A 24652-nucleotide genomic window follows, 5' to 3' on the forward strand; every position below is an offset into this window, starting at 1 on the left:
TTCATTTTTAACTTCCTAGTTTTGTCATTCTCTTAGACATGAGCTTTAAGAGTTCTCAAATACCCCTTAATTCTCAGGAATGTTGCTTTACACTTCCAGGGAAGACCTCAAGTTTCAGGGCTATTTAACTTTAGCTCCTGGAAGAGAAATGTCGTGGTAACAGAGGTTTAACAGAGGGCTTCCCATAGAGACAATCAGCTTACCAAAGGCTGAGAAAAATCAAGATTATTACAAGGACCAGGAACATAATGATGGCACTGTCCTCGTCCTGGATATAAGATTTAATCCATGATCTAGTCACAACTTTCTCAAAATCCCTTCAGAGATCAAACCTATTACAGCGTAGGGTCTCAGAAGTTTATTGCCAGAAATGAGCCTGGAAATCAGCCATATCACATCCTCATTTCAGAAAAGAAGAACTCTGAGACAGACATGGAGAAAGGAAAGAACTCAGTAGGCATCTCACAATGAGTTCTAGAGGCAAGGCTGCCTTATAGGCCCCTGACTTCCAGACCTGCAATCTTGTCTTAAATAATGATCACTAGCCTGGAAAGTGCTCTTGTAATTATTTATGAAAAGATTTTGGCTAACATCTCATAGCGCTCTTCAAAAGTAAGTTTCTCATAATCATTCTTTCATGGATGAGAAAAGGAAAATGGAGGCGTGGATATTAAAGGATTTGGTCGAGGAAATTCAGCCAGTAAATGGTAGAGCTAAGCTATGACGTATGTTCTTTTCACATGGCACAATGCAGCCAGCCCATTAGTGACTATGGACTGTAACCACCAATTAAAGGGAAAAAGCCCTTTTATCAAGATCATGGTTCTGATCACAATCAACATTCATTTAACTGTTCATTTGATAAACATTTATTGACCAACTATATGCCAGGTACAAATATTTATTAGTTTGATATTCATTAATTTTCTATCATTACTAAATGCATTAACTGCTTCCCTCAAAGTGTGTTGGCTGAAAACTCAATATAGAGTATTTTTCTCATATCCATAGCTTTGCTCTCCACTATTTCAATTATCTACAGTCCAAAAATACTCAGTAGAAAATCCCAGCAATATACATTTCGTAAGTTCTAACCTATGCAGCATTCTGAATTCATGATGAAATCTTACCCTCTTGCTCCATTCCACTCAGGACGTGAATCATCCATTCTGTCCAGAGTATCCACACTATATATGCTACCTGCTCATTAGTCACTTAGTAGCCCTCTCAGTTATCAGATTGAGAAAGCATAATATATATAGGGCTCAGTACTAACCTTACTTCTGGACCTCCACTGGCATCTTGAAATAAACCCCTTGAGGATAAAGGGGAACTATTTTACTTACCAAATGCCTCAGGGTCTGACTTCCTCTGACTTGGAGCTCTCTTAGAATGGAAGTAGCTCTCTTAGAATGGAAACAGTTGTCATAATGAGAATAATTCTGGAGTATCTATGACCAAGGCTTCACCTTGAGTAAGACTGTGACTATACTGAGCACTTAAATTGGGACTCCAAGGTGATCTGATCATTAGGTACACCATCTGGCTATTAGATGTACCACTATGTAATGAGAGTAAGTTAAGGCATGATTAGGATGTCCTGTCAGCTCCTGCATCAGAGGGAAGTAGGTGCACTGACTTCAGGCAGTTGGCTGGGACATTAATGGGTGGAGGAGACTACATAATGGGGTGACTCTTCTGTTCACCTGTCTACAAATGGAATCAAGACCACCTGGCCTCCTGTAATGCAGGGAAGACTGAATTTCAAAAAATAGAAGGGTAGGTCACTCTGGAGGACTCAAGATGACCACATAGACTAATAATTTCTGCAAATGTAGAAGTAGGTAAGCATAAAGCAAAATGGATTAAGTTAGTTCCTCCTGAAATCCAGGAAAGTGTTTCTGAACAAAAACAGTGGTAGGCAGAGTACAGCCTCCCAAGATGTTCACAGCCTAATCTCCACAACCTGTAAATGTTACGTTACATGGCAAAAGGAACTTTGCAGATGTGAATAAGGTTAAGGACCTTGAGATGGGAAGATTATCTTGCATTTCCAGGCCTGCTTACTGTAATCACAGGAATTGTTTCCGAGCTGTGGTCAGACAGCAATGTTAGCAGGGAGAAAAGATGGAGATGTGTAAAGTTACCGAATGTGAACATGAAGTAAGACCAATCAGCCAAAGCATCTCAATGGCATCTAAAATATGCAAATGGCACAGAAATAGATTCCCCCTGGAACCTCCAGAAAGGAATGCAGCCCTCTGGATACCTTGATTTTAGTGCAGTGAGACCTACATCAGACTACTAAACAACGTCATTATAAGATGATAAATTCGTGGTATTTTTGTTTTCTTTCTTTCTTTCTTTCTTTCTTTCTTTCTTTCTTTCTTTCTTTCTTTCTTTCTTTCTTTCTTTCTTTCCTTCCTTCCTTCCTTCCTTCTCTCTTTCTTTCCTTCCTTCTTTCTCTTTCTTTCCTTTCTTTCCCTTCCTTCCTTCCTTCCTTCCTTCCTTCCTTCCTTCCTTCCTTCCTTCCTTCCTTCCTTTCTTTCTTTCTTTCTTTCTTTCTTTCTTTCTTTCTTTCTTTCTTTCTTTCTTTCTTTCTTTCTTTCTTTCTTTCTTTCTTTCTTTCTTTCTTTCTTTCTTTCTTTCTTTCTCTTTCTTATACTTTAAGTTCTGGGATACATGTGCAGAACCTGCAGGTTTGTTACATAGATATACATGTGCCATGGTTGTTTGCTGCACCCATCAACCCGTCATCTTGTCATCTACATTAGGCATTTCTCCTGATGCTATCCCTCCCTTAGCCCCCCACCCCCTGAAAGGCCCCAGTGTGTAATGTTCCCCTCCCTGTGTCCATGTGTTCTCATTATTCAGCTCTCACTTATGAGTAAGAACATGCGGTGTTTGGTTTTCTGTTCATGTGGTAGTTTGCTGAGAATGATGGTTTCCAGCTTCATCCATGTCCCTGCAAAGGACATGACCTCATCCTATTATATGGCTGCATAGTATTCCATGGTGTATATGTGCCACATTTTCTTTATCCATTCTATCATTGATGGGCATTTGGATTGGTTCCAAGTCTTTGATATTGTGAACAGTGCTGCAATAAGCATATGTGTGCATGTGTCTTTATAGTAAAATGATTTAGAATCCTTTGGGTATATACCTAGTAATGGGATTGCTAGGTCAAATGGTATTTCTGGTTCTAGGTCCTTGGGGAATCTCCACACTGTCTTCCACAATAGTTAAACTAATTTACACCCCCACCAACAGTGTAAAAGCATTCCTATTTCTCTGCGTCCTCTCCAGCATCTGTTGTTTTCCTGACTTTTGAATGATCGCCATTCTAACTGGCATGAGATGGTATCTCATTGTAGTTTTGATTTGCATTTCTCTAATGACCAGTGATGATGAGCTTTTTTTTTTTTATAGTTTGGTGGCTGCATAAGTGTCTTCTTTTGAAAAATGTCTGTACATATCCTTCACCCACTTTTTCATGGGGTTGTTTGTTTTTGTCTCGTATATTTGTTTGAGTTCTTTGTAGAATTGGGATATTAGCCCTTTGTCAGACGGATAGATTGAAAAAATTTTCTCCCATTCTGTAGGTTGCCTGTTAACTCTGATGATAGTTTCTTTTGCTGTGCAGAAGCTCTTTAGTTTAATTAGATCCCATTTGTCAATTTTGGCTTTTGTTGCCATTGCTGTTGGTGTTTTAGCCATGAAGTCTTTGCCCATGCCTATGTCTTGAATGGTATTGCCTAGGTTTTCTTCTAGGGTTTTTTATGGTTTTAGGTCTTACATTTAAGTCTTTAATCCATCTTGAGTTAATTTTTGTGGAAGGTGTAAGGAAGGGTTCCAGCTTCAGTTTTCGGCATATGGCTAGCCAGTTTTCTCAACACCAGTTATTAAATATGGAATCCGTTCCCCATTGCTTTTTTCTCAGGTTTGTCAAAGATTCGAGAGCTGTAGATGTGTGGTGTTATTTCTTAGTCTCTGTTCTGTTCCATTGGTCTATACATCTGTTTTGGTACCAGTACTATGCTGTTTTTGTTACTGTAGACTACTTGTAGTGTAGTTTGAAGTCAGGTAGCTTGATTCCTCCCACTTTGTTTTTGCTTAGGATTGTCTTGGCTATACGGGCTCTTTTTTTGGTTCCATATGAAATTTAAAGTGTTTTTTTCTAATTCTGTGAAGAAAGTCAATGGTAGATTGATGGCAATAGCATGGAATCTATGAATTACTTTGCGAAGTATGGCCATTTTTATGATATTGATTCTTCCTATCCATGAGCATGAAATGTTTTTCCATTTGTTTGTGTCCTCTCTTATTTCCTTCAGCAGTGGTTTGTAGTTCTCCTTGAAGAGGTCCTTCACATCCCTTGTAAGTTGGATTCCTAGGTATTTTCTTCTCTTTGTAGCAATTGTGAATGGAGTTCACTCATGATTTGGCTTTCTGTTTGTCTATTATTGGTGTATAGGAATGCTTGTGATATTTGCACATTGATTTTGTATCTTGAGACTTTGCTGAAGTTGCATATCAGCTTAAGGATTTTTTGGGCTGAAACGACAGGGTTTTCTAAATATGCAATCATGTCATCTGCAAATAGAGACAATTTTACTTCCTCTCTTCCTATTTGAATACCCTTTATTTCTTTCTCTTGCCTGATTGCCCTGGCCAGAACTTCCAACACTATGTTGAATAGGAGTGGTGACAGAGAGCATCCTTGTCTTGTGCCGGTTTTCAAAGGGTAAGCTTCCAGCCTTTTCCCATTCAGTATGATATTGGCCATGGGTTTGTCATAAATAACTCTTGTTATTTTGAGACACAGTCCATTAATACATAGTTTATTAAGTGTTTTTAGCATAAAGCAGTGTTGAATTTTATCGAAGGCCTCTTCTGCATCTATGGAGATAATCGTGTGGTTTTTGTCATTGGTTCTATTTATGTGATGGATTATGTTTATTGATTTGCATTTATTGATTTATTTATTTGGGAACCAGCCTTGCATCCCAGGGATGAAGCTGCCTTGATTGTGGTTGATATGCTTTTTGATGTGCTACTGGATTCGGTTTGCCAGTATTTTATTGAGGATTTTCACATCAAGGTTCATCAGGGATATTGGCCTGAAATTTTCTTTTTTTGTTGTGTCTCTGCCAGGTTTTGGTATCAGGATGATGCTGGCATCATAAAATGAGTTAGGGAGGAGTCCCTCCTTTTCTATTTATTGGAATAGTTTCAGAATGAATGGTACCACCTCCTCTTTGTACCTCTGGCAGAATTTGGCTGTGAATCTGTCTGGGCCTGGGCTTTTTTTGGTTGGTAGGCTCTTAATTACTGCCTCAATTTCAGAACTTGCTATTGGTCTATTTAAGGATTTGACTTCTTCCTGGTTTAGTCTTGGGAAGTTGTATATGTCCAGGAATTTATCCATTTCTGCTAGATTTTCTAGTTCATTTGCATAGAGGTGTTTATAGTATTCTTTGATGGTAGTTTGTATTTTGGTGAGATCAGTGGTGATATCCCCTTTATCATTTTTTTATTGTGTCTACTGGATTCTTCTGTTTTCTTCTTTATTAGTCTGCCTGCAGTCTATCATTTTTGTTATCCTTTTCAAAAAACCAGCTCCTAGATTCACTGATTTTTTGAAGGGTTTTTCGTTTCTCTATCTCCTTCAGTTCTGCACTGATCATAGTTATTTCTTGTATTTTGCTACCTTTTGGATTTGTTTGCTCTTTCTTCTCCAGTTCTTTTAATTGTGATGTTAAAGTGTTGCTTTTAGATCTTTCCCACTTTTTCCTGTGGGCAGTTAGTGCTATAAATTTCCCTGTACACACTCCTTTAAATGTGTCCCAGAGATTCTGGTATGTTGTGTCTTTGTTCTCATTGGTTTCAAAGAACATCTTGAGTTTTGTCTTCATTTCGTTATATACCCAGTAGTCATTCAGGAGCAGGTTGTTCAGCTCTCATGTAGCTGCATGGTTTTGAGTGAGTTTCTTAATCCTGAGTTCTAATTTGATTGCACTATGGTCTGAGAGATGGTTTGTTATGATTTCCCTTCTTCTGCATTTGCTGAGGAATGTTTTACTTCCAATTATGTGGTCACCTTTAGAATAAGTGTGATGTGGTGCTGAGAAGAACATATATTCTATTGATTTGGGGTGGAGAGTTCTGAGGATGTCTATTCGGGTCACTTGGTCCAGAGATGAGCTCAAGTATTGAATGTCCTTATTAATTTATTAATTTTCTGTCTCATTGATCTGTCTAATATTGACAGTGGGGTGTTTCACTATCAATACTCCCACTATTATTGCGTAGGAGTGTAAGTCTCTTTATAGGTCTCTAAGAACTTGCTTTATTAATCTGGATACTCCTGTATTGGGTGCATATATATTTAGGAGAGTTAGCTCTTGTTTTTGCATTGATCCCTTTATCATTATGTAATGTGCTTCTTTGTCTTTTTAGATCTTTGTTGGTTTAAATTGGTTTTATCAGAGACTAGAATTGCAACCTCTGCTTTTTTTTTTTTCTTTTTTTTTTCTTTTTTTGTGACAGAATCTCTCTCTGTTGCCCATACTGGAGTGCAATGGCATGATCTAGGCTCACTGCAAGCTCCGCCTCCCAGGTTCATGCCTCTCTCCTGCCTCAGCCTCCCGAGTGGCTGTGAATACAGGTGCCCGCCACCACACCTGGCTAATTTTTTTTGTATTTTTCTTTAGTAGAGACAGTTTCACCATGTTAACCAGGATGGTCTTGATCTCCTGACCTCGTGATCTGCCTACCTAGGCCTCCCAAAGTGCTGGGATTACAGGTGTGAGCCACCACACCTGGCCTTTTTTTCTTTTTTTGCTTTCCATTTGCTTGGTGTATATTCCTTCATCTCTTTATCTTGAGCCTATATGTGTCTTTGCACATGAGATGGGTTTCCTGAATACAGCACACTGATGGGTCTTGACTCTTTATCCAATTTGCCAGTCTACATCTTTTAATTGTGTCATTTAGCCCATTTACATTTAAGGTTAATATTATTATGTGTGAATTTGATCCTGTCATTATGATGCTAGCCAGTTATTTTGTCCATTAGTTGATGCAGCTTCTTCATCATGTCGATGGTCTCTACATTTTGGTATGCTTTTGCAGTGGCTGGTACTGGTTTTTCCTTTCCATATTTAGTGCTTCCTTCAGTAGCTCTTGTAAGGCAGGCCTGGTGGTGACAAAATTCGTGTTGTTTTAGGCAACGAAGTTTGTGGAAGTTACAGCAGCAATTGAAAATTCATACAGGTATATTATTGCTAAAGCTGTTAAAGACAGTTCATGTGACTCTCCCTGCCTCCACCTGTCTGTGCCATAAGTCCCTCCCCTTCTTCCCCCATTTCTTGTCCTAATTGATTTTTGACTGTAGACTTTGAACATGTCACTTCCTGTTCCTTCAGAGGTTCCCTGTCACCTTCAGGACAAAACTTAGACTCCTCAAACCTGTCTGCTGTTTACCCTCCAACTTTATTTCTAGCCACTCATGTCCCCTCCTTATTCTAGGTCATAGGTTCCAAAACTTTCTCAGTTAACAAAATCCTTAGAATCTCAATATGCTCATGTTATCCCTAGGTACAAAGAATTGCCTAACAGTTCTCTCTATTACATAGTGAGGTCCAAACAATGTAATGAGTATTTATATCCTAGCAACTTAGTAGCCAGTAAAGATGTAATTCATATAAACTGAAGGAAAAGTATTTTAAGTTTTTCTTAAGTAACCCTCATTATAGATACATGTAGAGCATCACTGCGTTGCCCACACAGAATTTAAATATCCTGTGATGTCCCTGTGAATTTGCTACAGTGCTCCAGGATGCCTTGGTACACAGTTTGGGGTCAACAGCTCTGGGTTCCAGGCTGTTGGATGTTATCAAGGCAGCCTTAAAATTCTCCATGTATGAAAGGAGGAATAGAGGCAGGGAGCTTTCCTTTGCCTATACTTACCATGGGCCTTTCCAAATTTCAGAACTTTTCATACATGGACTCTACCACTTACAGTGTCCATTTTTCCCAACTCTCTGCCTCTATTTCTCTTTTAACTAGTTCACAGCGTCTTCTTAGGATTCAGCTTAAATTTTGTTTATTTTTCTCTGGGAGTCCTTTCTTGCCCTCCTGAAGTCAGGGAACCCTCCTCTGTGCTCCTTGGCAGAAAATTCATCACATCACATTGTGATTGTCTCTTTATTTGTCTACTTCCCTCATTGGCCACAAGCATCTTAAAAAACAGTGTCCTCTCACTTACCTTGCAATTCCAGTGTCTAACACTGTGCCTGCACAATGAAGAACTTCCAAGGTTTTTAAGGAAGGTCCTGGGGTTATTTCACAGGTCACAGGAGGAGGGGGATTTTAAGGCTGCCTTGATAATATCTAGATGGCTCAGGTTGGGTTTCCCCAGAAGTAAACCCTGAGATAGAGATTTGGATACACTTAGTTTATTTGTGAGGTGATACCACTTGTGGGAAAATGAGACAAGGGAGAGAAGCCAATGAAAGTGCTTTAGCATACAGGTTATTTCTGTGGGCGAATCGGGCTCAGACCCACTGGGAACTCTGGGAGACAAGATAGAATATGACTAGAGTTATGCCAGTAGAGAGGGAGGCCAGATGGACTGTTTATCCCCAATGCCCTTGAGTCACTAGTAGGCTGCTCCCAAGGGACAGTAACTTTTTGAATTTTCCCATCTGTCCTATTCAGGTTGAATGGTCTCTGGTGGCAGAGAAAGGCCTTCAGAAGCATCTCAGAGGCTTGCCATTGGAAGTTATCATGTAGAGGATTAAATGGTGAGTGTCCATGGAATACCATCTGTTACACAAATAACCCTGGATGGAAAAACTGAGAGAGAATAAGACTTATTTCAAAAGGAAATTGGTGTCACTGTCCTTTGCCTCTTGTCAAATATCTGTATATTGATTTTTCTTTGAACAAATCTATTTTTACATGCAATGGCCATTTTTCGTACAAGTCTGCAGTATATACCAGCTAATCTACTAAAGAGCAGTGGGATCTGGTTTGGAGATTATAGCCGAATTTCATTTGTGCTCTCTACAGGGAAACTGTCACCACATCCACGAGGAAGACAACTAGAGCTACTTGTAAAGAGAAATCCAAAGGAAAGGCAATGAGAGTGGCTTCCTTTTACAAATGTAATTGTGAAAAATAAATGATAAGATTAGACTTACCTTCTAACTTGTGGAAAGTAAAAGTAGAAGACAAGGGGCTTTTTGTAAGCTACAAACTCTATTAAAGCTCCTTTTGATTTGATTTCTGGGTTGCAGCTGCCTTTTGCCAAGGGACGTTCACAGTTCTATCCTTGCCAAATTCGTTATTTTTATTTCATTTATTGACCAACAATTTACATGATTTTATTTAGGCCAGAGTTTGGATGTCAATATAGGGGACAATTAGTAATTTAGTGAAATATTTCAGTGTAATTCTGGATCTCTATATCCTAGTTTCATGACCTTGGAATACTCAGAATCTCAGTTTACTGTGAAAATATGGAGAATAAAATGCCACCACAGGAGTTGTGAAAGGTTTCCATAAAGTGATATATGTAAAGTGCTTACCATGGCCTGATATAGTATAAGCATGAAATTAGTTTTAACTATCATTACATTTAGGCATATTGAGTTTGCATTGTCATTAGTATTCTCATTCATTCACTTTTGAATGTGACCTTGAGGTTTTAACATTTCCAATTTACAGCTGGGAAAGAGAAATAAAATCCACACAAAGCTGAATGATTGCTAGTTACATATAGCATACATAATACATAAAGTGTATTTACTTTCTACTAGAGCTAAGGGATGGCCAAGTAAACTTGCTTGCAATAATTCCATGTAGTAAATGAAATATCTGAAAGCAAAGCTATGCAAATTTGGCTATTTTGTGGCTATAAACTTAACCAATCAATTCAAGGGAATGTTATCCATAATGTAATCTTTCAATGTTAGGATGCTAGAAAAATTAAAATGAGGAAAATTTTTACATCTGTGTTATGTTTAAACTAGCATTCTTCTGGGAAAAAAAATGTCTTTCTCATTTTTCTTCATTTATTTTGACCCCTCCTTTGTTGCCCTCCACAGAATCAAAACTGGGTACTGGTTACTTTTGGAAGTACCTGGTTTGTGTTCCCATTGCAAGTGGAGACATGCTAATGAGTCATTAACAACATGAGCAGCTCTCAGTAATATAAAAATGCTATTAGATTATGAGATAACAAATAATGAGTTCTAACTGTAAAGTTTGAGTCACTTAATTGTAGTACCATAAATAATCACCTAGAAATTTCAGATTAAAGATTAGAAAATTATAAATTCTCTATTTGCAGAACCCTTTTACTAAAAAAAAAAAAAAAAAAAAAAAAGAACATTAGATTAGAATACTTTACAAGCTATCTGCAAATAAAAATAAAGCCATGGAGATATATTTACTAAAGATAATATGAGGGGGACTTCAAAAAGCTCATGAAAAATGTGTATTTTCAAAAACTGTTTATTGCAGCACTATTTACAATAGCAAAGAATTGGAACCAACCCCAATGCCCATCAATGATAGACTGGATAAAGAAAATGTGGCACATATATACCATCAGAATACTATGCAGCCATAAAAATGAATGAGTTCATGTCCTTTGCAGGGACATGGATGAAGCTGGAGCCATCATCTTCAGCAAACTAACACATGAACAGAAAACCACACACCACATGTTCTCAACATGGACACAGGGAGGGGAACATAACACAGCAGGGCCTGTCAGGGGGTAGAGGGTAAGGGGAGGGAGAGCACTAGGACAAATACGTAATGCATGCAGAGCTTAAAACGTGGATGACGGGTTGATAGGTACAGTAAACCACCATGGCACATGTATACCTATATAACAAACCTGCACGTTCTGCACATGTATCCCAGAACTTAAAATAAAAATAAATAAATACATAAATAAAAGAGAAACTGTGCATTAAATTAAAAAATTGTTTGCACCAAATTAAACTTATACTAACTTATTGTAACATGCCTGAACAAGGTCTAGTTTGAGGAACTAAAACAGATAAGATATCAGTTTGAAAAGAGCTCCTGGCAGAGGAACCTGAATTCTACTAAAATTGAAGCAAGAGCAAACATCAAATTTATGGTGACACTTGGGTGGAAGAATGATGAAATCATTGAGCCTTTATGAAAAGTTTATGGGGACAATGCCCCAGATAAATCATCAGTCTCCAAATGGATAACTTATTTTAAGAAAGCATGAGATAATATTGAAGATGAAATCTGTAGCGGTGGGCTATTTACATCAGTTTGCAAGAGAAAATATCATCCTGTAAATGCACTAATTGAAGTGGATCAACAATTAACAGCATCGAAAATAAGCCAACAGCATGGACATCTCAACTGGTTCAGTTTACCCAATTCTGACTAAAAAATTAAAGTTGAGCAAATTTTCCATTTGATGGGTGTCAAAACTGTTGTGCCCAGATCAGCTGCAGACAAAAGCAGAGCTTTCTATGAAAATTTTAAACAGATTGGATCAAGATCCTGAAGCATTTCCTCAAAAAATTGTAACAGGAGATGCAACATGGCTTTACCAGCACAATCCTGAAGACAAAGCACAATCAAAGCAATGGCTACCAAGAGGTGGAAAGGGTCCAATCAAAGCAAAAGCAAACCAGTCAAGAGCAAAGGTCATGGCAACAGTTTTTTAGGATTCTCAAAGCATTTTGCTTGTTGACTTTGTGGAGGACCAAAGAACAATAACATCTGTTTATTATGAGAATAATTGAGAAAGTTAACTGAAGCTTTAGCAGAAAGACATCTGGAGAAGCTTCACCTGAGAGTCCTTCTCCACTACAATGCTCCTGCAAACCAGGGTAATTTTTTTTTATAGAGTTTCAATGGAAAATCATTAGGTATCTACCTTACAGTCCTGATTTGGCTCATTCTAATTTCTTTTTGTTTCCTAATCTTAAAAAATCTGGAAAGGCATCCATTTTTCCTCAGTTAACTTTATATATATATAATACTGCATTGACATGGTTAAATTCCCAGGACCCTCAGTTCTTTAGTGATAGACTAAATGGTATCATCACTTACTAAAGTGTCTTGAAAGTGACAGAGCTTATGTCAAGAAATAAATCTTATACTTTTTTATCTTTTAATACCAGTTTTCTACAAACTTTTTGAAGTCTCCTTGTACATATGAATAAAAATAGAAGCACTGTCAAGTATAGTTTTACGGGAACAGCTGCCTCTTAAAGTCGTTTTGTACCTGAATATTCTGCAGTTCTGAAATTATCAAATCTTGACTGAGAAGGAATGAATTTAGCAAACAAAATTCAACAAATTTTATCCCTGACCCCTATCCCTTCTGTTAAAGTTAACACCATAACACTTCAGGCTTCAAATGTTAGTGTTTCTTTGAAATACCTTTCAACTATCCAGCCTTCTTACTGGGCACTAAGTACGATTGATTCTGCTTCGACAGGGGCGTCTATATCTACCTTATCTTTTCCAGGTTTTCAGTCAAAGCCCTAGCTCAAGCTCTCACTGTTTCTAACCTAGCCTTTTGAAGCAGCCTCCTAGATACTGTTTATGCTTCCTCTCTTATCTCTTGGAATCCCTCCTGTAAATTGCTTCTGGCTTAATATTCATGAAAACCAGCTTCAATTCTGACATGCATTTGACTCAAATAATTGATGGCTTCCACAGTGTCCAAACTCCAGAGTCCAGTAAGGCAGACCATCTCTAATGTGACCACAGTCTTTGATTTGATACCCCCGCTTGACATGCCTTATATATACCCTACTTTCACGTACATCAGACTTTTACAGCCAAATAACACACACAAGCCCACCTCTGAATCTGAATTCCATTGATCTTGGTCTCCTTTAAGTAGCAATTAAGGCTCTCATAAACCTTTCCCTATCTACTGCTGACTACCTTTCACACTCCTTTCTGCATTATTAGAGTAGGTAGCACTAATTGACATAAAAGTATTTTTTCTTACTTAGATCATCTGCTGCTGATAGTCATTCTGAATTTACATCCAGAGAACACAGACTGATTTGACCTGGAACTCATGATAAAATGGTTTTCCTTTTATCATTTACTACTTTAATGAAAGTTTGAATTAAAATATGTAGTAAACATTGAATACATTTTGTTAGATTTAGAGGGAAAGGGTGAAAGAAATTAGCACTTAGAAAAAGTCAAAGACATTTCTTCAACTGACAGATAGCCGAATCTTGTCCCGCTGTGGCAGCAAGAACCTGTATAGACACAGGAATCATCAAATCTACCACACAAAACTGGTTAGAACAAGAAAGATTCAATAAATCCTGGCTGATTAGAGAGGAGAAAGAGAAATGTTGCCCTGTACTGTTTCAAGGTTCTAACACAGCTTCCTCTGGTACTGCACTGCAGTCTATGAAAGAACCTCATCCACAAATCCAGAGACCTAGGTTCCCCTCCTGCTCTGTAACTCTGTAACTGCATCCCTGCAGGTCAAATACATCTTTTCTTTATAATTTGCTTATATTTCTATAGAAGAAATGGACCAGCTATCTCAAGACCCCTAACATCCTAATTAATTGTATTACGATTTATGAACTCTACAAAAACTGCATTTCCATTTTATGCAAATACTTTGAATACTACACAAGCCCAAAAGAATGTTTAAGACATGGGTGTGTTAAAATATTTTTCAGAAATTTCTCCCTAATGTCTCTTTCATGACATTGAGTTTAAGTCATAATAAAATGCCCCAGTTACTACCGAAGTGAGCAGCAAATTGACAGTTTCTTCCCAGACCATCCTTTTCTTTTTTCTCACTTCTACCAAAATCTTTCTCTTAGTCATGAAGGGGATGGCCTTCTTAAACAGCGGCATGTTTAGCAAGAAAAATAGATTTTAGCTTGCTATTTTCCCTGCATCATTAGTTAGCTCACAGCTGTAGTCTCCAAAATCCAACATAGTTTAGCTCCGTTACTGACTACATGCCTTAGCAACGTGAGGTAATTCAAAAGTCAGATTTTTCTTGGAAGCAGAATTTTTGTTTTAAAAGCAATGAAATTGATAGTGCCTCCTTTCAATCAAAGGATACTTACAATACTGGATTCCCATTCAGCTACTGTTACTTAACTCAATTTCCATTTTGCTCTCAATAGTCTGGCAGTTGTTATAAGAGAAAAACAACAGGGATACTTAGAACTGTAACCAATTGACTCAATACTGGATGTTATTTAGTAACTTTCATTTAACAAGCACCCTGCACTTACCGCAGTAGCTGTATATATTCTCATTGTCATTGACAATACTTTAAATTCATTGCATTCCCAGAATAGTATTAATAGCACAGTTTCTACTAATTGCTACACTTATCTAATTTTCTTTCAGGTAATACAGACTGTCTTTTAGAATAATTGAATAGGCCCATGAACTTCTTTATTATCACCAATCTGCTAAAATGAGAAAAGAAAGGAGAGAATAAAATATCTATTGTAGACATCCTAATTATCAAGTGATTTCTAAACCGCTGATAGGAGACTATTCCCAGCTTCATTCGTTTGCACTTTGGATCAGATTTGAGTCTCTTTTCTGAAGGTTTTGTTGGTTCTGCCTGTGGGTATCCTATGACTCACCTCCGGTAAGAAGAGGTTTGTGCTCTGTTTAGGTGAAAACATTAAGACTCCTTAATTTCCTTAACAGAATAACAATACTACTATCTCAATATTGAGAGCATGCAAATTTCTTTACAATTAACAAGAAAATTCAAAAAAGCTGCCTTTCAGTCATTCTCCAGGGAATTCCTATCAAACATGGATTTCAGATTAATAATATTAAAGATACATTATTAAAGTAATACTGATGTCAAATTCTTTTTTTTTCTACCAAGTTCTAATAAGCAATGCACTTGGACTAATAAGCAATGCACTTGGACTACATTTGCTTAATTCCTTTCTGAACTGCTTCCATTTGCCAATACGGCAGCTGTCTCCTCCAAAGTCTGTTCTGCTGTGTTGGGTATCATCACTGCGTTAGGCACCGCCATCACTCTAGCAGATGCTACTCTCTCCTTCTGGGTATCACCAGCTCCTACTAGGTACCACATACTCTGCTGGGTACCACTGCAGATGCCACCATTGAAAAAACTGAGATTCTGAAATGATAACACCAAATGGGCACTCTGTTCTCTAGAATGCACTAGGTGCCAAAACATTTCACAGATCATCAGGAAAATGGTATTCTGATGAGTATCTCCCACTCATTTGTCAAACTTGCTCAGACATTTTTCAAATCCAGCAGAGGATTCCACATGGGTTCAAACGTGCAACACTGTTACTTTAAATGTAAGCTACTTCAATTCCTTTTTAGAAGCAGACGAGCAATGTTATTATATACACATAAGTAAAAGCTTATATTTTTATCTACAGAAGAAATGTGGAAGAGGCTGTGCTCATAGCCAAAATAAACAGATTCTTATATGGTGTGATCTAATGGTATCAAAGTATAATTTACAGAAGTTCAAAGAAATAATTCATATAGATATAAATGTTGCACATTTTAAAATGTTTAAGTTAATAATGAGGAAACTAGTGGCCGGGTGCGGTGGCTCATGCCTGTAATCCTAGCACTTTGGGAGGCCAAGGTGGGCGGATCACAAGGTCAGGAGATCAAGACCATCCTGGCTAACATGGTGGGTGAAACCCCATCTCTACTAAAAACACAAAAAATTAGCCAGGCATGGTGGCGGGTGCCTATAGTCGCAGCTACTCGGGAGGCTGAGGCAGGAGAATGGAATGAACCTGGGAGGCAGAGCTTGCAGTGAACCGAGATGGCACCACTGCACTCCAGCCTGGGTGACAGAGCAAGACTCCGTCTCAAAAAAAAAAAAAAAAAAAAAAAAAAGAAGAAAGAAAAAAAGAAAGAAACTAGTGAAATGACAAAACTAGTTGCAAAACCATTTGAGAAACTGGATACTTACAAGCACTAAATAAAAACAAAAAAAAAAAAAAGGAAAGAAGGAAGAAGGGAGAAAGTGAGGAAGGAAAGGAAGAAGGGAGGGAGGAAAGGCAGGTTAGAATAAGATTTCTGGGTTAAATTTTAAAAACTGCTTCATATCCTATAGGGCAATGACAGCACAAAATTTGAGGTTATCTTTTCAACTGGATAGAAGTACACAAATTAACATATGTCTGGATGAAAACTAAATGGTGAATAACAAATTAAATATATACATCCTCCTAGAGAATTAAATAAATCATCCAGTAGTCTTGTTAAACAGGACCCAGGTGATATTGAAAAGACATGCCTTCCCCAACTTTTGACTTAATTTTAGATTTTAGATACTATTTTTTTGAAGTCTCCCGTTTTGGTTGTAAATCATCTGCAAACATATTCTTGATTAACAAAATAAGGCTGGTCTCAATTTTGGTCTGATTACTTACATATGCAGAGCAAGAGGAGTTAATTACTTTTGTTAGCCTCCTTGAGTTTGCTCAGTAAATCTAGAGCTATTTGGCATTGAGCAACAATGAACCAGTGATTAGCTTCTGCCTGGAAATTTTTATAAGAACTCTTAGATTTGACTTATAAATGCTTCCAATTGTTTATTCGTCTACTTAGGGATAGGAATCATAGCCCAAGAAACTTTCCTCCCCTCCTTTATTCATAAATGTAAGTGAATTTCTCCCTTCAATCTACTTAAAATAAACTGAGGTCTCTGGCCTGCTAGGAAGTGATTTTTTTTTAATCAGCTGTGAAGCTGGAACCCTGTAAGAAAGACAGAGACCAACCTGGCTTTCCTGGGAAGATTTTGCAGGCATTAACTTCATATATCAAATCAATCCTTGCACCTTAGTGGTAGGCTTGTCATAGCTGATTAAATGAGCATTACTCTTTACATGACTGACACACCAACCATGGAGTTTGTTGCAAAATCAATTTGATGTAGGACAAATGAGCCCCAAAGTGAGGCTTAGCCCATAACAGTTTTTGGCTTTGCCCAAGAAAGAATTCAAGGGCAAGTCAGAGCCAGAAAAAAAAAAAAAAAACAGCTTTATTGAAGTAGCAGTGTTACAGCTCCATGAGTGTTCCTGCAGAGCAAGGTTACCACGCAGGCAGAGAACAGCAGCTCAGGGCAGTTTTGCAGTCATATTTATACCTACTTTTAATTACATGTAGATTAAGGAGCAGCTTGTGCAGAAATTTCTAGGTAAGGGGGAGTAAGTTTTGAGTCATCAAGTCATTGCCATGGAAAGGGGCAGTAACTCCCTCATGTTGCCATAGCAATGGTAAACTGGCATGGCACACTGGTGGGCGTGTTTGGTGGAAAGCTGCTTCTACCTCTCCCTGTTTTAGCTAGTCCTCAATTTGGTCCAGTGTCTGAGCTCTGCCTACTGAGTCAAGTCTGGCCTCGTATCTCAGATTTGTCTATTTATATCTTGATAAGTAAGAGAACATTTTTATTGAACCTATGCAAATAAATTTATTACCATGAAAAGTAATGAGGCCCAGTAAAAGTACTTTTTCAGAATTCTGAGGAATCAATGAGAATCAGATACCATTTATTTAAATTTTATTTATTTATTTTTTATTTACTATACGTTAAGTTCTAGGGTACATGTGCACAACGTGCAGGTTTGTTACACATGTATACATGTGCCACTTTGGTGTGCTGTACCCATTACTAGTCACTTACATTAGGTATATCTCCTAATGCTATCCCTCCCCCTTCTCCCCACCCCACGACTGGCCCCAGTGTGTGATATTCCCCTTCCTGTGTCCAACTGTTCTCATTGTTCAATTCCCACCTATGGGTGAGAACATGCGGTGTTTGGTTTTCTGTTCTTGAGATAGTTTGCTGAGAATGATGGTTTCCAGCTGCATCCATGTCCCTACAAAGGACATGAACTCATCCTTTTTCATGGCTGCATAGTATTCCATGGTATATATGTGCCACATTTTCTTAATCCAGTCTATCATTGATGGACATTTGGGATGGTTCCAAGTCTTTGTTATTGTGAATAGTGCCACAATAAACATAAATGTGCATGTGTCTTTATAGCAGCATGATTTACAATCCTTTGGGTATATTCCCAGTAATGGGATGGCTGGGTCAAATAGTATTTCTAATTTCAGATCCTTGAGGAATTGCCACACTGTTTTCCACAATGGTTGAACTAGTTTACAATTCCACTAACAGTGTAAAAGTGTTCCTATTTCTCCACATCCTCTCCAGCACCTATTGTTTCCTGACTTTTTAATGATCGCCATTCTAACTGGTATGAGATGGTATCTCATTGTGGTTTTGATTTGTATTTCTCTGATGGCGAGTGATGATGAGCATTTTTTCATGTGTTTGTCTTCTTTCGAGAAGTGTCTGTTCATATGCTTCGCCTACTTTTTGATGGGGTTGTTTTTTTTTTCTTGTAAATTTGTTTAAGTTCTTTGTAGATTCTGGATATTAACCCTTTGTCAGATGAGTAGATTGCAAACATTTTTTAAAGTTTTGCTTTAGTTACAAAGGCATAGTCTACTAAATTGAGGATTTGCAATAAATAAAGAGAAAGGCAAAGTGCTCCCTTATATACCAATCAGAAAATAGAGCATTAAAACAATATCCACGATACTTAAAAAAATAATCACAATTAATTTTTCTTCATCAGTTCATTCACTTTTCCATAAGTAATTATTATTTCTGCTAGATTTTCAGTCAGCAATCTCTTTTAATAAAATCATTTCATTGGTCTGAAAAGAATCAGTTTGCTGTGGTCAGAAAGCTATCTAAGTTATTTCAGCTTTAAGCACTGAAGCTTATACCCACATATTTTTTGTTGAAATGTCAAGAGTTAGGAATATCAAGTACAGCCCTTTTCACAAGGTTCTGAGACCATCCCATTTTATTGAAGAAACAGACTATAACTTGAAGTATGTAGCAGAGACTTCAGGCAAGCATCAGATAACTCAGAAACCATCTGTTGATGAAACTGAAGGGCTGTCATGAATTTATTACAGTAATCAGTAACCAAATGGAAGAAAGGAAGGTGCTCAATTGGAGTGCAGTGCACAGCTATCCCATCAGGGCCTGATCAATGTTTCCCCTGAGGATAAGAACATCACATCACAGAAGGGATATAGATAGACACCAAGGCCCCCCAATTTATTCCTTAAAGTGTACAGTCTTTGGGACATTGATATTAGTAACATTTTGTCTCTAAAAAATCAACACAAGGAAGGCCAAAGTTCTCTTTGATTTACAAATCTCCCCATACAGCTCTTACAATAGTGTTAACTAATTAAAAAATATTGAATGTACCAAACATTGAATAGCTTCTCTCATTTCTCCTTTTTATAGGTAAAATAACAAATCCATGGGATTTTCTAGGAGTCTACTAGGAAATCTGAAAGATAATTTTAGTTTCAAAGGATATTTTAAAATTTTATTTTTCTAAATTTGGATACTGGTCTTGGGAAAGCAAAATCAAAAATGATTGTGAGAGGATATTTGGTTACATGGTTGCAATAGAAGGCTGGGTGCCTGATGATAAATGGTTGTAGCATAGCTATCTGATTAACTTGACACTATTTTGGGGCAAATTTGCTCTCTTTTTTCATTGATTAGCAGAAACAAACCTCATTGCTTTGCATACACAGTTGAATGTCTTTATTATCTTTATTTTTGGAACAACCTCATCCAGTAAGCATACTGTATATATGTATGTGTGTGTGTACGTATGTGTATATATACCTATGCATACATTGTATTAGTCTGTTCTCACACTGTTGTAAAGAACTACCTGAAACTGGATAATTTATAAAGAAATGAGGTTTAATTGGCTCACAGTTCCACAGGCTGTATAGGAAACATGGCTGGGGAAGCCTTAGGAAACTTACAATCATGGTGGAAGGTGAAGGGGAAGCAGCGTGTCTTAACATGACCAAAGCAGGAAGAAGAGAGAGAAGTTGGAGGTGCCACACACTTTTAAACAATGAGATCTCGTAAGAACTTTATCACGAGAATGACACCAAAGGGGGAAATCCATCCCTATGATCCAATCACCTCCCACCAGGCCCCACCTACAACACTGGGGATTACAATTCAACGTGAGACTTGGGCTGGGGCACAAATCCAAACTGTATCATTCACATATATGTGTGTGTGTATATATATATGTACACACACACACACACACACACACATACACATACATATATATTTTTTCCTTCCTTTTTTTACATGTGATTTTATATACACAAATGGTCACTGACTTATGATAGTACAACTTATGAATTTTGAACTCTGTGATGATGCAAAGGTGATATGCATTCAGTAGAAACCAGACTTCAGATTTTGAATTTTGATCTTTTCCCAGGCTAGCAACATGCAGTAGGATACTCTCTCACCATGCCAGACAGTGGCAGTGCGCCACGGCTCCCGATCAGCCATGTGATCAAGAGAGTAGACAACCCACACTCTACAGTGTACTGTGTTGACAGATGATTTTGCCCAACCGTAGGTTAATGTAAGTGTTCTGAGCATGTTGAAAATATGCCAGGCTAAGCTATGATGTTCGGTAGGTTAGGTGTGTTACAATTAGTTTGAATGTACCAAACTAATTGAATGGTTTCTCTCATTTCTCCTTTTTACAGGTGAAATCACAAGTCCCTGGGATTTTCTAGGAGTCTCCATAGAAATTCTACATAGAAAGACATAAGAAAATCGTAGACAAATGTCACCAGCCTTTGCTCAGCAGGTGTATAAGGAAAGCCACTGCCCCGAGTGCTTAGGAGATGACAACGGCAAGAGAAACTCTCAACTTCGAAATTTTGTTAAAGTGACAATTGGTGGACTCTGATTAAAATGGGATCAGTAGTAGTGATGAGAAGGGAAGTAACATTATTTATTACCTATTATTTAGCTACTAGCTATTTCAAGTTAGATATTTTCAACTAAACGATAGGTTTATCAGGATGTAACCCCATCATAAGTATAGGAGCATCTGTATATTTAATATTTTAATTAAATATGGATCCTGATTATCATCTTAAATTGATCCACCATGTAATTAGTACAGATATAATTATAATGACATAAAAATGTTACTATTGATATATAAATGTTTGACAAAAATTAAAAAGGATGTAAAATAATTTTATAAAGTAGAAAAAATTAAATAGGGAAAAATGTATGTTAGACTTACGCATCCTTTTGTAGGCCAGTTAATGTCCTGATACGATACTAAAAGATATGCTGCTGATAGTTTTTATTAATAAGGGATACATATAAAAAAACCCCTACCCCGTGCTCAGATTTCCTGATGTCCTATTGACCCTGCAAATAGTTAACCCTGCCAATAGTTAATAAGTGTATACTGGATGCAAATCACTGACCCATGAGTAGAGAAGGAGCAATGTGGGGACAATGGAAAGAACATATATTTCTATACAAATGTTGAATTTACAAGAGTGAATCCTTAATTTATGTGAGTCCCAGGATGGCAATGAGTGAGATCAAGCGATATTCCCTCATGGAGAGAGAGTACCCAGGAAGGGAGACATAAGAAAATCACAGACAAATGTCATTGTCCTTTGCTCAGCAGATGTATAAGGAGAGCCACTGTCCCTAGTGCTTAGGCAATGATAATGGGAAGTAAAGCTATTGGGCTAGAAATCTTGTTAAAGTGATAATTTGTGGATTCTGAATAAAAATGGGATCAATAATAGTGATGAGAAGGAAAATAACATTATTTATACCTATTATTTAGCAACTAGATAGCCTGTGCTAGCAACTGAGGGAGGTGCATCTCGTTTACCCCTATTCCTGTAGTGACTGTGAAAGAGTGATCAATGCTGGTCACATGGGGTATGAGATCTAGTGTGCGAAGCTGACACATAATGCAAAGAAGCAAGTTACTATCCAATTTTCCATGTCCATTTGGGAAGGACTAAAGCATCAATACTTCAGGTAACATAAACTGCGTTTGAAGAGTGAAGGCTCAGAGGAGTTTTCTTGGCCTCTGGATAGTTGACCCATGTAATGATTGATATCTTAATAAAATCATTAATAATAGCTGATATTTATTAAACACATACTGTATGCTAGACATGGTGCTCAGAATTTTACATTATTTTTTTAAGTTTTGACATAATCTTTTAAAGTGAGCACTTTATCAGCCGGGCGTGGTGGCTCACGCCTGTAATCCCAGCATTTTGGGAGGCCGAGGCAGGTGGGTCACGAGGTCAGGAGCCCGAGACAACCTGGCCAACATAATGAAACCCCGTCTGTACTAAAAATACAAAAAATTAGCCAGGCATGTTGGTAGGCGCCTGTAACTCCAACTATTCCGGAGGCTGAGACAGAAGAATTGCTTAAACCTGGGAGGCAGAGGTTGCAGTGAGCTGAGATTACACCACTGCACTCCAGACTGGGCAACCACAGTGAAAATCTGTCTTTAAAAAAAAAAAGTGAGCACTTTATTACCAATTTTAGAGTATATCAAGGCTCAGGTAATTTCTCCTGGTCACACAATTCAGTAATCAGAACAGTGAAAATTAAGTTCCAGATCTGTTTGACTCTAAAGTTTATGTTCGTATGTTGCATTTATTGTGGTTCTATTTCGAAAACTTCTCCAAATAGCTCTAGTTATTATTTTTCCTCTATTTCAGATGTTCCCAGGAAGGAAAATAAGGTATAGGAAATGGTGGTAAAAGCACCATGTGGCCCAGCAATATTCCATGAAACTAAACATTCTGGGGACATTAATGAGCCTTTTTGTAAATGAATGTGCTACACACGGCTATTTCTACACATAAGAACAGGTGTTCACATATAATATACATAGAGGTGAAGCTAATTTGCGTAACTGTTCACACAACTCATGCTTTAAGCTATTTATTTACTTTATATGATTGACTCATGAGTACAAGGTAGAGTAAAAACATATTATAATAACAGCTAAAACCACAAGTTCTCTTAAAGAAGAAACCAGATTTCTTTTTTCTGTTTGTTTTTCGGTTACCTAAATAAAGTGCTTGGGGCAAAAGATGGGTTAGTAGAAGACCAGGTACTAACAGAGACCTAGATGCTGGTATGTTAGAAATAAACAAGAAGTTGGGAGTGAAAATAAAACAAAGAGAAGAAAAAAGAAAAAGAAAAAGAAACGTGAGAGAAGAGAGAGAGGACACTCAACAGAATACTCAAGGATTTTTTTAAGTAACAGGAATATCTAAGATTCAGTTGTAAGTTACTTTTGTTTTGGGGTCTACATTTTTCCTAAACTTTCAGCAGAGCCTGCTGCTTAAACTTTGTTGTACTTGTGTACACATGTGCGTGTATATGTGTGTGACAGAAAAAGACTACCGTGCCATGGTGAGGGGCTATATAAACCGTGTTAATTCAGAGGGAGCAAGATCTCAGAACCTGATATCTCAGAAGTGATAGTGGTAATAGAAGTCCCTGAAAAGTCAAATGGTGAAATGGGAATAAAAATCAGTCTATTTAGTCTTTAGTGTCAGAATGGCCCTTGCTAAAAGGGTGCTGTGATCCTATGTCCTCCCTAAAATTCACTGAAACCTAATCCCCAATGTGATAGTTTTAAGAGGTTGGGGCTTTTGGGGAATGATTAGGTCACGAGAATGGAGCAGTCATGAATGAGACATGTCATTGAAAGAGGCCTGAGGGAGCTTGTTCACTCCTTGAACCATGTGAGGATGCATCAAGAGCATGCCATCTCTGGAGCAGCTACCAAATATGCTGGCATCCTGGTCTTGGACTTCCCAGTTTCTAGAATTATAAGCAATAAATTTCTATTTTTTATAAGTTGCCCAGTCTAAGGTACCTTGTTATAACAGCCCAAATAAACTGAAGACACAGCACTACAATGAAATCCATGAAAAAGTCAGTATGCCAAAAGAAAAAAGAATAATGCTGAGTATAAGACTGTTGTATAAACAACAACAAAAACAGTTGGAAAGAATATAACAGCTTTTCGCGAGAATAAAATTAATTTTAAGACCTCCCTCGTATCCTTCAATATTTAACCCAAAATATGTTTAATTGTGAAGTTTACCAGACTTCTATGCCTGCACAGGGATATTGGTGGAAACCGTCAGGCTATCAACAGTGCAGCAGAATAAATTCATAAATTTTACATTTTATATGAACATGTGAATATCTTTGATATGTAGTTGAAAATCATTTTTGAAGAGAACGGGGTTAGGTGAAAGGAAATGAGGGCCATCTGTAGTCATAATTTCACTGACTTGACTTCTGTCTATTCTAGAGTCACAACCTGGCCTGTTGTTCATGCCAGTCATTCACTGGAAACACAGGTTAGAAAAATCGTATGAAAACTGTACTACCCTGAAAGCGCTCCTCTCACTGTATGGAATGGCAATTCTATCTAAGCAAGACTATGTGGACAGCACAATTGTGCTTTGGAATGTCCATACACAACTCCAGAAATACAATGTGCTACATGGAATGTGCCCATTTTCATCAGGCCTTCGGAAATCATTTTGCTTAATAATCTGTAGAGTTGGCTACTTTCCATCAGACCTCACTTGCTGTTCCCCTTATCTAATATGTATAACATGAGGAAGAGTTTACCCATTTTATGATGGACTT

At 37.6% G+C, this 24652-nt stretch overlaps 2 long non-coding RNA genes across 6 annotated transcripts in view; one reads left to right on the forward strand and one right to left on the reverse strand.

Annotated features, from left to right (window-relative positions):
- Nucleotides 1-1471, reverse strand: part of LOC105499417 (uncharacterized) — a 28050-nt gene extending 26579 nt beyond the window's left edge. The window contains exon 1 of one of the 2 annotated variants that reach the window (XR_011624982.1): nt 1347-1471. This is a non-coding gene — a long non-coding RNA (uncharacterized lncRNA). Of the gene's footprint in view, nt 1-1276 lie in introns of both variants that reach the window. The other variant, XR_011624984.1, reaches the window with a different exon arrangement.
- Nucleotides 1465-21034, forward strand: LOC105499418 (uncharacterized). Of its 4 annotated transcripts, none has more exons than XR_011624988.1 (5): nt 1465-1574; nt 8725-8810; nt 9079-9173; nt 20400-20549; nt 20677-21034. It is a non-coding gene; the product is annotated as an uncharacterized lncRNA (long non-coding RNA). The 4 variants fall into 4 exon arrangements; XR_011624989.1 differs by having other exon boundaries at nt 9079-9145; XR_011624987.1 differs by lacking the exon at nt 20400-20549 and having other exon boundaries at nt 20677-21033.
- Nucleotides 21035-24652: the final 3618 nt, after the last annotated feature.

This window comes from Macaca nemestrina, chromosome 6, assembly GCF_043159975.1.
Source record: "Macaca nemestrina isolate mMacNem1 chromosome 6, mMacNem.hap1, whole genome shotgun sequence".
NCBI lineage: Eukaryota > Metazoa > Chordata > Mammalia > Primates > Cercopithecidae > Macaca > Macaca nemestrina.